Source organism: Pteropus medius, unplaced genomic scaffold (genome assembly GCF_902729225.1).
Source record: "Pteropus medius unplaced genomic scaffold, Ma_sr-lr_union100, whole genome shotgun sequence".
Taxonomy (NCBI): domain Eukaryota; kingdom Metazoa; phylum Chordata; class Mammalia; order Chiroptera; family Pteropodidae; genus Pteropus; species Pteropus medius.
The window spans coordinates 2622582-2638068 of record NW_024350924.1 but is presented as its reverse complement, the minus strand read 5'-3'; the positions used below and the strand labels follow the sequence as shown (position 1 = coordinate 2638068).

Below are 15487 nucleotides of genomic sequence, written 5' to 3'. Positions count from 1 at the left end.
GCGCACGCAGGATCAATACCCTGTCTGTCTGTGGGAGAAGCGGCTTGGTGGCTGCCTCCTTTGGCACTCCAGGCTGTGCTTCTCTCCGGGGCTGCCCTACGCTGAGCTCCCTGGAGCTCACCCACAAAGCTCAGCTCCTTCCAGCCTGGAGCCCAGACAGCCGGACTCTGACTCGTGGCTTCTGGGCTGACTCTGACCTGGCCCACGTGGACTCTCTGAGCCTTCTCTTTCAGGGGATTAGAAGGGCAGGAAAGAGGTTCGGGTTACCCGCATTGGTCTCAGAGGAGACCTTAAAAGTCCAGCTCCTCCCCACCTCCACAGCAAGATGACACCTAAGGCAGCTGTCTCTCCTGGCCCCAGGCCCACCTCTCTGTGCCCCTGGCCTCAGCGGGGTTTGGTTTCCTGTGGGTGGGGACATGGCAGGGATGCTCTGACCCTTGGGGAATGGCAGGTGGTGGAAGGAGGGAGGGAAGAGTTGATAGTTCTCAGTCTCTTTCTCCCTCTTCCTGAGCCAGGTCGCAGGTCAGCTGGGCAGCGCCTGAGGCAGGAAAGCTGTCCACTGTGTCCGACTCCAGGAGGCCCACTGTCAGGTCAGGGGAGCTCAGCGCTACTTAGTGAATTGGCCTTTTCCTTGTCAGGCTGGAGGAGATCTCCACAGCACCCCAAGCCACTCCTTCATTGTCCCGAAGGGAGAAAGCAAGATCTGACCCTCCTGGCTGACTGCAGTCAAGCGCTTCGCTTTGATTCTCTCTGTTCCTGTCCTGTTCCATACTGAGTGCTCATGTAGCCCCGGGGTCTCTCAGAACCTCGGGTGCAGGCTTTACTCGCCAGGAGAGTTGTGGGGCCTGCTGAGCTCCCCGCCATCCTGCCTTCACCTCCACCCCCAACCCCAGTACCACTATGGGAAACGGCACCAACCACCAGAGATCCCGTCGGGTCCAGCTGCTGGATTCCCGGGCAGTTTCCCTACCCTGCTGAACAGAGGCCAGGCTGTACACAGTGCCCCCTGCTCCCCAAACACCCATTGTAGCCTCCGCTTCCAGAATCAGCAGTGAACAGAGCACAGGAGTCAGAAGGCCTGAATCCCAGACTCGAGTTCCTTCCAGACACAGCTCCAGCCCTAAAGAGCCGGTCAACTGATATAACCAGAAGTACACAAAGGCCAGATGGGCCCTTAAAATTAACTCTTCTCGTCACAGATGAGGAAACTGTGTCCCAGGGAGGAGAAAAGATTTGCTCAAGGGCACCACTGGCGAGAGGCACATCTGTGACCAGGTTCGCCAACCCCCAGGTGGTCAGAATTGGCTCTGTGCCACCACGGGGTCTCGGCTCGGCTCCAAGTTCCAAAAGCCACTGATTGAGCTCTAATGGCTCGCCCTTGATCCACTCAGCATGTCCTGATGAACCCAGCAAATCCAGAGTGCACCCTCTTTCTCAGAGCTCCCCAGCGGGGGATCTGGGGCCAGTCAGAATGCACGCTGGTCACAGTGCCACCACCAGAAGTAGTGAACTCTGTCAGGTCAGCAGCAGCTGCTTCCCAAGGGACTGAGCAGAGCCCAATTGGGCTCTGCTGTGTCTGACCTTGATCCGTCTATCTGTCTGGATCCAAGAGCAGTGTAGGGCAGAGGGGGCCTGAGAACAGCCTGGTATTGCTGGAACTTCCTCCGGCCTGATTCACAGGCATGGAGTGAATTAGAGGACTTATTGCTCCTTCAGCTGGTGCTGTGAGGACACAGCAAAATGGTCTGGGAATCACAGAGGCACATAAATGAGTTCCTGGGGCCAGCTTCCCGAGGCCATTGGCAGGATAGCCTTACCCTCATGTTCTTCTCTCTTGGCTCCAGAATAGCCTTAAGCAGCAGGAGCTAAGATGTTGAACTTCTGTGGTTTTAGCCAGAATATTGGGGGGAGAGGGTGACCAGACAGCCTGGAGATGGAAGCCTAGCACGGGGTGCTTCTGGGTGGGAATCCTGTGGCGGAAGAGCTCTGAGAAGCCAAGGACACTGGAGGCAGCGTCCCCTCGAGGCAGGAAAGGGAGTGAGAGAGGTGTGGAGGGCCCGTGGTGAGGGGAGCCATTGTTAAATTCCTAGCTCCATGTCCCATTGGGCGCCATTATTAGCCCTGTGGACTGGTGAAGCCCTGATCTCTCTGACCTCTGTGACCTGTGAAAAGATGCAGAGAGCAGCGTTTGCCTCACAGGTCGCTGTCGCTTTAAGGCTCGCCGGAGGGAATGTCGGCAGGAGGCTTCGGAAAGGGCATAACACGGGAATGATGATCTTTATTACCCCTCGAAGTTAAGGTCAGCTCATCCCCAGCGTGTGGCATTAGGACCCTGATCCCTCGATTGCCAGAGAATCGTTTGTATCATAACATCATGCACACAAGTATCTTTGTCATGAGTGACAGAAGCAGAGGAGCTTTCTTTCTAGAAGGGACTACCCAGGCCCCACCAGCAGATGTCTATGAATTTATAACAGCATTCATCGGTCCCCACAGGGTCTCTCTGCTCACAGAGAAGGTGCCTAACGTCGGGGCTTCCAGGACGCATGTGTATGCACACACATATGCACATATGGATACAGACACACGCACCATAACAATCCCTGGTGGTTTTGCCACCAACTGTCTCCCTCCCTAGGTGCCAGGCCTCCTCAGACCTCAGTCCATAAAGGAAGTAATCTCTCTGAGAATAACAACTGGAAGCAGAACAGAAAGGGACGTCAGGACTGAAGAGACAGTTTTACAGTCATTAGTTGTAGTTTTCTGGGAGAAAGAAGATACTACTAATGATTTATATTCAGTACCATGTTTTATGACTTACAAAGGACTGTCACATACATTATTGAAGTCGCATGGCACTCTTAGGAGATGCGTGCTATCATCGGAGGCTCAGAGAGGTAATGTGCCTTTCTCCAGATCACCCAACTGGTAGGTGACAAGATCAGGACCCAGTCTAGGTCATTGATCCCAGACCCTGTTTGCTTGCTTTGACACTCTCCTGCTTAACCTCTCGTTAACTTCCAAGTCTCATCGAGTGTCTCTCCTGCCTGAGTCCAAAGGCGCAGATGTTCTGCATACTATATACATTTTAAAGGATTTTTTAAAACTTTTTATTTTGAAATAATTTCAAATTTACCGAAAAATTGCGAGAAATGTACAAAGAACTCTTGCATGCCTTTCATCGAGTGCCTCATTGTGTTATGTTTCAAATTTTACCACACTCGCCTCATTGTCTGTGTCCCTCCCTCCTTCCCCGCTCATATATACATACAACGTCACGTCTGATCCATTTAGGAGCGATGTCTCTTTCGCTCTTAACACGTCAGTATATATTTCCTAAAACCAAGGATGTTCTCCCACGTAACCACAGTACCTCACAATCAGGAAACCAACATTGATACAAAACCACCATCTAATCCAGAAACCTCATTCAAATTTTTCTGATTGTCCTAATATCATTATTTTTGGGCCCAGGATCCAATCCAGGATCATAGGTTGCATTTAGTTGTCTTGTATTTCCAGTCTCCTTCGGTCTGGAACTGTTCCTCAGTCTTTGTCTTTCGTGATCTTGATATTTTTGAGGAATACCGTACAGTTACTTTGTAGAATGTCCCTCAGCTTGGGTTTGGCCGATGTTTCCACGTGAGTAGACCGAAGGTCTGTGTTTTGTCAGGAATGCGACGGAAGTGATGCCACATTCTCAGCTCCTCTTCGCAAGGAGCACACACCCAATGACGATTTGTCCTGTTTCGGGAAAGTTAACTTTTATCACTTGGTTAAGATGACGTCAACCAAGTTTCTCCACTGCAAAGTCAATTAATGAGTATCCTGTACTCAATTAGTAAGTATTTGTGTGGAGACACTTTGAAATTGTATAAATATTGTGTTCCTCATCAAACTTTCACCCACAGGTTTTAGCACTTATCAATGATTCTTGCCTAAATCACTTATTATTATGATGGTTGTCAAATGATAATTTTCTAATTTCATCTTTTTTTCTGTATTTATCATTCTAACGTAAGGCAGTGTCTTCCCATTTTCCCTTTTATCTATTTATAGCTGTATTAACTCATTTGTTCCTATTTTATTTAATGGTGTACAATACTAAATACTAATACTAAAATTATTTATTTTGATGTCTAAATTGTCCCAGACTTGGCCTGTGGGGGTCCCTTCAAGCAGGATTATGTACCCTTTTGACATGTTCTCATTATTCACTGAGCAATTCCTGACTTTCTAGCATAAGATGCTCTAGGCTCATCTAACACTTTCAAGGCTGATCAGTCTTGATTCTTTATAGTGGAACATGGTATTTAGGATTCAAGATCTGGGCGATCGGTGTGCTCGCTGCTATTGGGGTATCATTGCTTCTAGGACCTCTCAGCAGACCGAGCTAGAAATATATATGGACACACACCCACACACACCTACATCTACTTACGTTAATTACCCCAATTTTGATCTAATACCACAGAGTTTATTCCCTTTCCACAAATGTAACTCTTTTCACTAACCATGAGAAATATGGCTCTCCTTATCCTCAATATATTTGGTTTTCTCAATTCCTCTACTTGCAATCAATGTCCTAACCACACAGACCATCTTCTGTGCCCCAGACTCACCAAACATGCTGGGTAGACTGGCCCAATTTTAGCCCCAGCCCTGCTGACCACACCAGCCATTCTAGCTGAATCCTCCATCCAGGTCAAAGGAAAAGAGAGAAAGAAGGGCACATTCTAAAAAATTTTTAAAGGATTGGATTTGTTAAAAAGTCCGTCTTTATCACATATTGAAATCACAATCATTCAGACATTTGTTATATAACCCAATGATATGTCCCAATAAGAGCATTTTTAATTAATGTTTCCAATAGAGTAACAGAGCCAGTGTTTTTGAAGTTATTTCTAGATTAATCTGAAAAGCAGATTATGTGTGTATTCTTCATTTTACATTTTTTAAGCTCTTTCGTAATCTGTTTTCTCATTTTATTTATTTATTTATTTATTTATTTATTTATTTATTTATTTATTTTTAACACCTACAGCACCTGGTCTTCCTAGGTGGTCTTCCTTCCCAGTACTAACAAGGCCCGACCCTGCTTAGCTTCCAAGATCAGATGAGATTGGGCACGTTCAGGGTGGCGTGGCTGTAGACTCCATTTTCTCATTTTATTTGCATGCTAATTCTGTGAAGATGACAAAGCAGAGGCCCTTTGCCCTACTGATAATTCTAGAAACAATATTTCGAAGAAGGTATGTCAGAGACTGATTGGTTGCTAACCAAACCATTTCCCTTTACCTCGTGGGCGCATAACTTGACTACACTTCCCAGCCTCCCCTATAGTCAGGTGTGGTCATACGGCTGAGTTCTGGCCAGCGGAATCTGGGCACAAGTAATGAATGCCACTTCCAGACCTAGCCCATAACACCTTCCGCGCACAGTTCTGCATGCTCCCTCCTTCTCCATCTGCTGACAGAACACAGAAGATTCCGAAGCCTGTAGCCGTTAGCAGAGCCACAAAATGGACAGTATTGGGTCCCTGAACCACCCTGCAGAGGACCACCAACTGAATACCTGCATTAACCTGCCATGCAAGTGAGATGTCAGCTTCTATTGTGATAAGCCATTGAGACTTGGGGGTTATTAGTCACGTCACTTAGCTCACCCTAACTAATACAAAAGTAAATGAACTGCCCAACTTTACCCTTTAGAAGTGATAAAGCATAATGTTGCATGTGACCTTCTGACCTCTACATGAGGGCTCCTCCCATCAGATCAGCCCAGGTCACATGCACTTGGTACCTGCGGAGTCTGTAACCCTATCTTTCAGAATCTTCCACTACCCTAAAAGTGACATTTTCTTCCTTAGCCCAAGTATGACTCTAGCCCCACCTTTTCTCTCTTCCTTTTTCCGAGGAGACTATGGCCCAGGTTTGCTCTTTTATGAGTCTGTCTTCATCTGATGAAAACCTCTAGTTTGTCTCTCATCTGACCTCTGCCCCAAGGAGACTGACGCCCTGCAGAGGTGAATCTCTCCAGCGAAAGGAGACAGCCCTTCAGTTTCCCACCACTGGATTCTATGATGGTGTGGAGACCGCGACAAGGCCTCTAGTCTGGGGTCGGGCCAAATGCCTGGGAGGGAGGTTGATTCCTTCCTCTGGACACAGTGGCCAGCACAGCAGCACTTACTAGTCACCGCCACATCATCTCTTTCGAAGGCTGATACCACTGGTTTGTTAAGCCGGCACAGCCCTACTGATAAATTCAGAAACAAAATTTCAAAGAAGGTTGCTAGAAACGTAAATCTTTGTGAAGAAGATGTTCCTTCCCTTCTTCCTTCAGGCAAGACAAGTTTTCAAGACTGAGAGAGCTACAGAAGTCAGGTAAAGCAGGAGGGGAGGGTGGAAAAGGTGGGGAAGCAATTACACCGGGGCGGACTCGGCCTGGGGGTGTGGCCCCTAGAGGCATGCGGAGCTTTCCTAATATCACAGTCCCAATTTCAGAGTCACAGTCACAAAGTCATATTTCTAGAGGGAGGCAAAGCCCAAGGTTTGCCTAGACTTCATTTCGGAGAGAAATGCCTAATGCTCATTCCACAGAGAGGGAATTGGCGACCAAGGTGATTAAGGAGCATGTCCAAGGTAGTCAGGTAGGACTAGAACCCAGACCTCCCAGGTCCCGGACCCATGTTCTTGGTGCTCTTCTCCTCTGCCTGCAGGTCTGAGGGGAACCACTCAGTTCAAGCAGTCGGAATAGCAGATGTAATTAGGATACTAAGTGCTTGGAGAGTATGGTCTCTAAGGACCCATCTCTCCACGACCTTGGCCAAATCCCAAACCTCCCTGAAAGCCTTTCCCCGCTTCTACGAGAAGCCGGCTCACATCACCAAGGTCTGACACAAACAGGCTGTTGGGGGTGAGTCTCTCAGTTCCACCGTGGAGCAGGAGCGGGAACACCTCCACTTAGAACTCTGTGGCATTTGAGAAGAGAACGTGTCTCCAGGCTGGAAAAGCATGGAAATTTCCCTGAACCCAGAAGCATGCTTGGAATAGTATCAACTACGGCATCACCCGGCCTTGTTAGTGAGGCAAGCCGCAATCAGGAGGTAATTAGCTTGCTGTTATTTATTCCCTGCACTAATCAGCAGCCCACGGTGGAGAGGGCTCCCACCCCCAGAGCCATGGGGGTTCTTGGGGACCTTTAGTTACCAGCCAGGAAATAAGTAGCAGAAGACAAAGGGCTGGGAGAGGAAAGGAGGGAGGAGACCCGATCTCAGGACCCCGGCATTTCAGGCTTCGGCACGTGCGCAGATCCCCGGGGACAGGCGGCGGGATCACCAGGTGCCCCAGGCAGCGCTCCGCTCCTCCGCGTTCTGTCTTGGGGTTGGGCTCTGGTCGATAAAGGGCAGCTGGCGTTCAGCTCGCTGTTCTGCCTCACTGCAGTCAAATTGCCTTTTTCCAAGGCGACTTTCACAAAAAGATGACATTTATCAAAGGCTCCTGAGTGGTGACCTTGGTGGGAGGGAGGGAGGGCGGCTAATACTGTCTGTGGAAGCAGGCAAAGAAAATGAGGAGAACCTGGAGGGCAGGAAATGCTTTCAAGCCTCAAAGTTGTCGGAACAATCATGGAGAGGTGGCTCTAGGTTTGAGGACGAGCTCAACCGCACTCCCGCCTGCCCCCTTCCGCGGCTTCCCCAGCGCATTCTCCCTGCCCCAGCCCCAGCCTCTCCAGCCTCGAGAGTGGACCGAAGACGCTCCACTCAAACAGCAATCTCTAGGCGGGGCTCAGACCTATGATTTGATAACTTTGCAAAATACAGAACCTTAGGATCAGTAGCAGTTCCAGAATTTCTACAAGGAACAAACTAAGATACTGCCATTTGGCTGGAAGGCAGGGAGTGAGGGGAGTGGGAAAACTTGTCCGGAAGCTGTGTTTGCAAAGCAAGTACATTGGTTTTTTTTGTTGTTTTTTAACGCTTTTGGAGTGGATATGCTTTGGATAACGCCCTCCCAAGCCCCTTCTGGGCTCCAGCACTGTACAGGACGCCAGGGTTGGAAGAGGACTTAGGGATCCTCTGGTCGACTTCTGACCCTACGTAGGACTCCCCCACAAGTCTGCTCCCTTCTGTTCTCTGGCTTCCTAAGCTCTTTACTCACGGGCTCTTACGTCACCTGCCGCCAGGCATTGTGACCATCTGTGTCTCACTTTCCTTCACCAAACTATGGCACAGAGAACAGAGACGGTGTCTTGTATTTCACTTTTCTACTCCTAAACACTCACAGACGTTCTTGTTATATGCGAGTGGGGGTGTGTGTGATAGAATGAATGAACAACAAATGAAAGGACATCTGTGCAAAGCAGTCATCCAGCCCCTGCCTGAATGCTCCCTGTGACGATAAACTCATTACATCAAAACAGGAAAGATCCATTATTGGACAGTCGAAATGTCAGAAGATGCTTCTGTACATGGAATGGAAATCTGCTTCTCGGACATGCCTATCCAGTAGGGCCCTTCTTCTCTTTAGAGACCCAGAAGAACAGAGGTCTTCAATATAGGATTCCATGGAGAGGCCTTATGAGACCCTTACCCCTAAGAAATGTAAACAAAATGATGCGTGTCTACCCAGGTGCTTAGGGGGAGGGAATCCATTAGTTTTCACAAAGGAGTCTGTATCACCTACTTAGAGCCACGCTTCATTTTTTACTCCCTCATCCTCACAAAAATGTATACCAGATGAACCAAGAGGCCTCAAACTGCTTACTCCTTTAGATTTTCCCTCCTTACTTTCCCAAAGAAAGCAGATCCCAAGTCGTTACCTATCTTCAGCAAAACTAACTCTGCTTCTCTAAGTGCAGATAATTGGATGGGGGTTAATTCACGGATCAAGTTAACCGTGTGTGGGTCGGGGCATACAGAAGGCAAAAGGAAAGGGCCTCATCGGAATTTTGCTCAAAAGGGTGCTCCATATTGGATGGTAGCAATTTGACCCATTCGAAGCCTCTTTTTGGGGAAGTAAACATCCTAGCGGTGCCCACAGAAGGCAGGTAACTTTGGGATTGCAAGCCTCTTTTTGCTATTTCAAACCACTGTTTCAATTGTCCAAGTCTTGGAAGCACTGGGCCCACAGTGACTACAGCTAATGTGGCAACTTCTTAGCTACAATAAACCTCTGTGGGGTCCTGCAATAAGCCTCTCTTCCTGAAACCTATTAGGTATAACTCTTCTTTGCTGCTCCAAAGATTCTAATACACAACCCTTCAACTTTCAGAAGTGGTTACTATGACTTCCTCCCAAAGCAAAACATTCTCATTGCTAAGAAAACCCTCCTATATGAGCTACCAAAGTGTTCACGTACATCCTCATAATCCTCAGAAAAACCCTATAATAGTGATTCTCAAACAAAAATCACCTGGCTTTACCTAAGTACAGATTCCCAAGCCCCCATCTCCAGAAGTTCTAAGCAAGTCTGGGGTGGGCCTTGAAATCCTCTTTTTAAACAAGTTCCTTAGAGATTCTGAGGTGGACTGCCGGAGGTCCACACGAGAACACTGTCCTGATGGTCAAAATGCTTCCTGGGCTCTCTCCACAAAAAATCTGATTCAGTGGGTTAGGGGCTCTGGAATTTATCCTTCTAATGGGGCAAGTATCATACCTTCCATTTTATCTGTGACAAAACTGAGGCCTAGAGTCACTTATCCACAGTGGTTCAGCTAGTTGATAATGGAGGTGAGACTGGAATCCAGCTCTCTCGACACTCAGTCCACTGCTCTTCCCATTGGGCCACAGAGGCCATGCCACCTACACAGAGTCCTGAACACGACAGGCACTTGACAGATGTTTGTTACCTTGAACAGAATCTACACACTTACTTTTTCAGTCCCAGAGAGAGGAAACTATTTCTAAAGCCTATTTACATCCCATTCCACCCAGCCTCACCCCAAGGCATATAACACAGAGGTCTGCCCTAGGGGTTCAACAGATGTTTGTGAGACGATGCATTATGTGATTACTGGACTGTTTACTGCTTCACCAACCACCTCTGGCTGTACCCCAGACTACAAATGAGTCACCCAGAACTGAACTTTGATGGTCCAGCTATGGTCTGACCCAACGTGAGTGAAGCAGGAGCTCCTTCGCCCATGGTTTTAAAGGAACTGCTGCCTGTTCTGGGGGAACCGGGCCTGCCCTTCCTGCTGGTTTGGTGTGTGCCCTCATGGAACTAACGCAACTGACTGTTCTCATACTCACTCTGAGCCCTTCTCACTCCTCAGCCTCTACTGTGGCTTCCTAATCCTAGCCTCCCATTCCTCATCAACACTTAGACCTCTGCTGTGCCCATAACCAGGGCCTGAAACCCCTAGAGAGCACAGGCTGCAGATTAGAGCTTTGCCCCAGTTCTGTCTGCTTTGTACTATCCCTGGAAATGGTATGGTGCATTGAAAAGGTGCCCTGGCAGGGATGACGGACACAGCCCACTCCTACCTCCTCATGTTTATAGAGTGCCTACTGTGTTAGAGCAGGAGTCCCCAACCCCTGGGCTGCGAACCAGTACTGGTCCGTGGCCTGTTAGGAACTGGGCCGTACAGCAGGTGAGCGGCGGCGGGCCAGGGAGCAAAGCTTCATCTGTATTTGCAGCCGCTCCCCAGCGCTAGCATCACCGCCTCAGCTCCACCTCAGATCATCGGGTGTTAGATTCTCATAGGAGCACTGGTCCCTGCTGCCAGAAAGGTTAGAGAAACTGTTAGGTACATGAACTCATTAAATGCTGACAGCATAGGTATTCTTATTATGCCCATTTCACAAGTTAAGTAACTGGCTCAAGTTACAAAGTCAGTGGCGCAACCAGGATTTGATCCCAACTAGCCTGGCCCCACAGACAATGCTCTTAACCACAAAGCTATAGTCCCTCTCCACGTTACTCAGCTCTGCCTTGAACCAACTTGTGAACTTGATTGCTAAGGTATCTTTCATCACTGGTAGTCTAAACTTCTCTCATTATAGGGTAAGGGCCAGACCAACTGACATTACGATCAGCCTGAGAACTGGCTAAGAACAGCAGAAGTGGTCAAAGAGAAGAAACTTCAAACATAAATGAATAGGTTAGTCAAAGAGTTAGTCAAACGGTCTTAGATAAGGGAGGAAAATCCTTACCTGTGAGCTTAACATTTAGCTGAACTATAATCCTTCCCCAAATCATAAAAGCATTGACTTCCTAAACTGGAATATTAACTTTCCAAATATAATACAAACTAGTCAAGGATTCATATGATTTGAATTAGCTGAGAAGTCTCGCATTAGAATTTAATTTTAAATATAAAGCCTTCAGAAATCAAAAGAGAAGTTTTCACATATAGAAAAAGAAAATATTTTCAGGCTTACAATAAACCTTCTTAATGAAAAAATCACTGAGCTCCTTTGAGAGGACTTCCTGGTCATCCAGGCCCACGTGGCAGGAGCTCCCAGAGAGTCTTGTTACCACGCTTTGCAACCAAAGTCTCCCATATCTGGGATGTCTGGTCAGCTGCAGGCTGACTGTGGTGGTGGAACCCTACCCCTACAAGCTGAAATAACATTTCGAACCATGAATTTATTTGTCAGCAATATTTCATTTTTTATTTTATTTTATTTTATTTTATTTTATTTTATTTTATTTTATTTTTTATTTTATTTTATGCCTACAGCACCTGGTCTTCCTAGGTGGTCTCCTATCCAAGTACTAACCAGATCTGACCCTGCTTAGCTTCCCAGATGAGATGGGATCGGGCGTGTTCAGGCTGTAGACTTGTCAGCAATATTTGAAAGGCACATCTATCTGAGGACTATTTTGAGATGACCATACATGGGTGTCAAGAGTCAAGAGAGTCTCATGATTTAGCTATCAGGAATGATCACCTCTATGGAAACAGAATAACCTTGACCATGAGCATGAGCTATAGATTAAATATGGTGCCTTCAGATTTATTGGACAAACCTGAAGAACCCAGGACAATGAAAGGTGTGTATGGCACCCCTCTACCTGCACCAGTAGTTCCTCTTCTGCCCCTAATTAATATCCACATCCTTGTGGTTTCTGCAGCTCAAATTGAGCTCCAGGAAGTGTGCAGGGTTGAGGTGGAAAAGGGTAAGAAGTAGCAAAATGGGAGACAGATGTCAGTTGTCCAAAAAGAGAAAGTATTTGCCTCCTGGACAGTAAATAATGGAAGCATCATAAATGGTAAGCTAAGAGGTCAAAAGGGTCAGTGAAATGAGTGAGGGCTTGTGAGGGTGGGGGCGGGGGAATGGCAATGGGAATCCTCCAGCCTGAGCATCTTCAGGGACAAGCCAAAAATGCAAACGGGGTGAACTGCCAGATTTAGAAAGGGCTGGAAGCAATACTGAACGGAGGCCTCACCTTTGTTGTGACCCTCCCAGAAACAGTTCTGTTTTAGAGCCCCCGCTTTTTGGCGATACCCCGAGAACTACAAACCTGTGCTGCTATTAGTGACACTGCCGGGGTTCTCCACAAAATGTAAAAATTTTTTTTTAATTAAACAAATTTTTTAATTTAAATTTTTATTTAAAATTCGTAAATATTTTGAAATCGTAAAAGCCCAAGAGGGAGGGCTTGAAAATACGAATGAACGTTCCAAATGAGCAATACCCTAGACTGTGGGAACAAGGCAGACACAATCGTGCAAGGTGATCTGTACACATGTCGACATTAACCAGGGCCTCTCCTGACTCTCTCTGATGGAGAAAACTACAATTTTTAAAAAGGTAATACTTAGAAATGATAAAGCACTTTCCCAACTGTTAGCTCATCCGATCCCCCAAAATAATCCTATGACATAAGCTCGGGTGCTATTCTTGTCCCCGTTTTACAGACAATGAAATGAGATTTGTTGGAACAAAGCGAAATACTCAAAGTCACACAGCCAATATACAGCTGTGACTTGTCGGAGCCCAAACCCTCTGCTCCATTCTCACTCCTACACCAGGCATTGAGACTCATGTATAACAAATACACTAATTTAATGCAGTTATTACTTAATGAATTAATTCAATGGACATATTTCAAATGCCTGTTAGGAGCCAGACCGAGGGCAAACCTCTGCTCTCAACGAGCTTGCAGTCTAATGGAGAAACAGATATGTAAACAGACAAATCAGTGGATGACAAGTTCTGTAAGGACATACATACAGCATGAAATGGAATCACAGAAAAGGACACCTAAGTGGGCCCAGTAAATTAGACTGCATTGTCCAAAAGAATGGTGGTCAGCCACATGGAGTCTTTAAAAAGGAATCAATAGGTAGTTTCTAAATAGGGTGTTTTCCTCCAATATTTTCCAGCTCTGATTCTGATGGCCAGTACTAGTTATTAAGAAAGAAAAAATACTTCTAGTATAGAGAAAAGCAATTCATCCAGCTTATCCATGCTATTTTCATATAACCTGGTAGACATATCCAACCTCTTCTGCTTGAATGCTGAGCTGACCAAACAACCTTTCAAACTATATCTAGGAACACTGGGTTGACCCATTCCAGCAAGAGGAAATAAATACTCACTATAAATAACCTGTTGCTATTTATCCTGCCAAGGTCTTCTTTTTGCTGTGAATAGATGTTCTAGTCTAGAAGGCAGCTGTGGGAAAGTTATCATGAATCAATTCTCTATACCAGTGCCATCCATGGAATGGAACTTTCCATGATTATATTTAATATGTGGCCAGTTATATGTTGGCTATCGAAGAGTTCAGAAGGGGCCTAGGAAACTAAGGAAGTGATTTATAATGTTATCTAATTTTAATTAAATAGCCATATGGAGTTAGTGGCTCATGATTCAGACAGCACAGCTCCAGACCTTTGCTATTCAAAGTGTGGCCCGTGGACCTTTAGTGTCTGCATCACATTAGCGTGTTAGAAATGCAGGATCTCAGGCCCCACCCTAGACCTACTGATTCAGAACTCTCGCGTTAACAAGACCCCCATGTGATCTGTATGCACATTAAATTTTGAAAATAGCGTGGTTACTTTTGGATAAACTGGAAAAAAAAAGGTGGGAGAGCGATTGCGGGCCATATCTGTGGTGACCTCGCCAAACTGCAGACACCTACACTTGAGACTGATGTCCAGCATAAGGGGCTTTCTTTTTTTCTTTGTATCTGTCTCTCTTCCAATCCTTAAACCCGGCAGAAAGGACAGGGAATGGAGAGAAAGAGAGAGCCTGGACCACTGGGTCTAAGGAAAGTTAGCATAAGATATGGGGATGAGGGGAATGAGGTAGAAAGGACATGTGTTTTTCAGGGACACTTTACAAAATAAAATGATGGAATTTCCTTGATAATTATTGGATATGAATGATGGACATATGAGAATTCCCTGTATCATTTCCTCTACTTTTTGTGTGTGTTGGAAATTTTTCGAAACTAAAAAATGGAGATGTGATTTCAGGGATGATGTGTGTGATAGCTGGCCTCCAAAGTGGCCCCACCATGATCCTTTGTGTAATCTCTTTCCATATTGAATCAGAGCTGGTCCCTGTGACCTAAGCGAAGGTGACAGGTGTGACCTTGGAGAACTAGGTCACTGTGACTTTTGCCTTGCTGTTAGATCTCTTGCTTTGAGGGAAGTCAGCTACCATGCTGTGCGGACACTCAAGCAGTCTTGTGGTGAGGTCTTTAAGGAAAGGAGCCAAGGTCTCCTGCCAACAGCCAGCCACATGAGTGAGCCACATGAGTGAGACTTTGTGGAAGTTGATTCTCCCGCCCCAGTCAAGCCTTCCAGTGACTGTGGCTCCATCTGATATATGACTGCAACTTCATGAGCGACCTCCACGCTAGAACTGCCGGCCAAAGCACTCCTGAATCTCTGACCGAAGAAACTGTGAAAGATAATAAGTGTATATTGTATTAAGCCACAGAGCTCGGGGGTAATTTGTTATGCAGCAATAGAGAACTGATGTGATGTCATTTCGGGATCCCCTACTCCCGGATACCCTCTCCACCTTATTACCGATGCCCAGAATGAACAGGATAAAGACCCATGCATATGGTTAACATGCTAATACCCCTCGAAGAGATAATGCACTCACTTAAATTCATGGCAAAACGTGATAGATATAAATTCTTTTTAAAACTTTAGCAGGCTAATGTATTGAGACATTAATGTCAGTCTTGCTCTTGCTGTTGTAAGAAACTAGAAAGAATAAAAAGATAATTTCTCCCTCAGGGTCTTACATCTCCCTTGCCCCATGACCAACCCCCAACAACACATACTGTGAATAGCTTCTTGGTGTTTCAAGGGCCACCCTAAAGAAAACCCCCACCCCTTCATCTTGGGGATTAAGTAATAGAGAAACTATGCTAGAATTGCTCCAGAAGGGGAGGGGAAAGAACTGGCACTGGTTCAGGGAGAGAGCAAGTGGCCAGGCCCAAGAGATGAATGACTTCCTCAGGCTGCAAAAGGTTTTGAAGTTTCCTGGAATGGAAACCTGTTCCTGGCTTAT

At 46.5% G+C, this 15487-nt stretch overlaps 1 pseudogene; it reads right to left on the bottom strand.

Annotated features, from left to right (window-relative positions):
• Window positions 1-5035: 5035 nt before the first annotated feature.
• LOC120585347 (uncharacterized) lies at window positions 5036-5154 on the bottom strand (annotated as a pseudogene).
• Between the last annotated feature and the right edge of the window lie 10333 nt (window positions 5155-15487).